At 34.5% G+C, this 2,500-nt stretch overlaps 1 protein-coding gene across 1 annotated transcript in view; it reads right to left on the bottom strand.

The window, feature by feature from the left end:
- Positions 1-2,500, bottom strand: part of LOC128656551 (actin-3-like) — a 301,926-nt gene that overhangs the window by 203,849 nt on the left and 95,577 nt on the right. The window lies entirely within an intron of this gene.

Raw genomic sequence — 2,500 nt, 5'->3', positions numbered from 1 at the left:
ATTTCCCTTTAATAACTGAATTACATTGAGCACAGTGTAAGCAGGGGTAACAGCCTTTATTAGGGGTAGTTAGATAATTTACATCAGACATTTTAGATGTACCTATATCAGCTTTTACTATGTGATCCCTAAGATTTTTTACCCTTCTATATGATGGCATAGGGGGGAGTTTAAATGATTCTATCTCTGGATTATATTTTGACAAAAGATGCCAGTGTTTTCTTACTATTCTAAAGATGTCATTGCTCTTGTCACTGTATTCCATAGAAAGCACTAATCTATCTGTTCCTTTCTCTGTTGGTTTTTTATCATGTACTCTATCCAAATCCTGAATGTTTTTAGCGATATTTTCTTTTGGATATCCTCTTTGGATAAATTTATTGCCCATAGACACTAGTCTTTCTGGCAATACTTTTTGATCTCTAACTATTCTTTTAGTACGCAAAACATCGCAGGGGTATGAGAAAACAACAATAGAGGTAAAAAAGTTGCCGGTTGTTAACCCCTTACTGTTTAACAAAAATGAACTGCCTGTTACTAACTTTATAAAGGGAAATGAACGGAACGAACTGTCTAATATTGCTAGTACTCCAGTGTTATCTGAAAATCCACTTGAGGGAAATGAACTGCCTGAGATTAACCTCTTAGAGTGTGGTATAATAAGGGGAAATGAACTGCCTGAAATTAACTCCCTAGAGTGTGACATAGTAGATAGTACACTGTCTGAGTTTATACCTGTGATACCCAATGCTAGTCCACAGGCAAATGTTGAAACTAATCTGGTTATTAATATTTCGAAATATAAGCTTACAGATAATGAGCATAGCTTATTAATGAAGGGCTTGTCATACTGTCCAGTGAAAGATTGTGATGAGTTTGAAATTGACAAAGATCTATACAAATTTTTCAGACTTCTAAGGTTGAAATCAATATATGGTGGTAAAAATGTAGCCAATGTAAGTGAAACTAATGCAATAAATGAAGATGATATGCAGAGTGAATGTTTGAATTTGAAAAAGTTAAATCTGCACAAAAAATCTTCATATGTACCTCCAACAAGCAACTCAGGTGTAGAAACATTTGTTAAATTTGTTCAACAAGATGTTGCTAATCTAATGAAAAAAACTAGATTAAATCCTTACACAAAACAACATAACCTCACAAAAGGGGAATGGGAGGCTATATCTACTTTGAAAAATAACAAAAATATCACCATAAAAAATGCTGACAAGGGCGGAGCAATAATAGTGTTAGACACTGACTATTATGTGCAGGAGATATTACAACAGCTGTCAGATGGAGGGGTTTATGAAATATTGGATCATGATCCTCTTAAAGAAATACAAAGAGAGCTTAAGGGCATATTAGATAGAGCTTTGACTCATAACATTATTTCTAAACAGGTCTATGATTTTCTGTATAATAAATACCCCATAACACCAATTTTTTATACATTACCCAAAGTCCATAAAAGCTTATTACATCCACCAGGACGCCCTATTGTGGCCTGTACCGATTCTATTTTTTCTAATATCTCTATCTTTCTGGACAAAGTCCTCTTTCCATTTGTCAAACAGCAAAAATCCTTTATTAAGGATACAAATGATTTTCTTTCAAAACTTATGGGGATTGAAATAGAGGATACTTGGTTAATTTTTTCACTGGATGTGGTAAATCTATATACCTCTATTCCCCATGAGGCAGGTCTATTGACTGTGAAAAGTTTTTTGAGTGACAGTGGCTTATATAATCTATCCCAGATTGACTTTTTTGATGACATGTTGAGACTTGTCCTATATTGCAATTATTTTCTCTTTCAAGACACTTACTACATGCAAAAGCGGGGAACAGCCATGGGCTCCAATGTAGCCCCCTCATATGCCAATTTGTTCATGAGTGGCTTTGAGAACAAATTTGTCTACACTAATCAGCCATTCATCAGCCATTGTAAGCTGTGGCTAAGGTATATAGATGATATTTTTGGCATATGGGGGGGCTCATTGGAGTCCCTGATACAGTTTGTTGAGGATATTAATGCCTCTATGACAGGTCTAAGATTTACCCTTACTTACTCTATCCAAAAGATTAACTTTTTGGATACAACTGTATATCGACATGGAAATACATTAAGTACAGATCTATATGTAAAACCCACAGATAGAAATACTCTGCTGCGATATGAAAGTTTCCACCCTGATACTGTTTTTAAATCCATACCCAGGAGTCAACTTTTGCGTACTAAAAGAATAGTTAGAGATCAAAAAGTATTGCCAGAAAGACTAGTGTCTATGGGCAATAAATTTATCCAAAGAGGATATCCAAAAGAAAATATCGCTAAAAACATTCAGGATTTGGATAGAGTACATGATAAAAAACCAACAGAGAAAGGAACAGATAGATTAGTGCTTTCTATGGAATACAGTGACAAGAGCAATGACATCTTTAGAATAGTAAGAAAACACTGGCATCTTTTGTCAAAATATAATCCAGAGATAGAATC

This window comes from Bombina bombina, chromosome 4 (assembly GCF_027579735.1).
Source record: "Bombina bombina isolate aBomBom1 chromosome 4, aBomBom1.pri, whole genome shotgun sequence".
Taxonomy (NCBI): Eukaryota; Metazoa; Chordata; class Amphibia; order Anura; family Bombinatoridae; genus Bombina; species Bombina bombina.
This window is presented reverse-complemented; position numbering and strand designations above follow the sequence as displayed.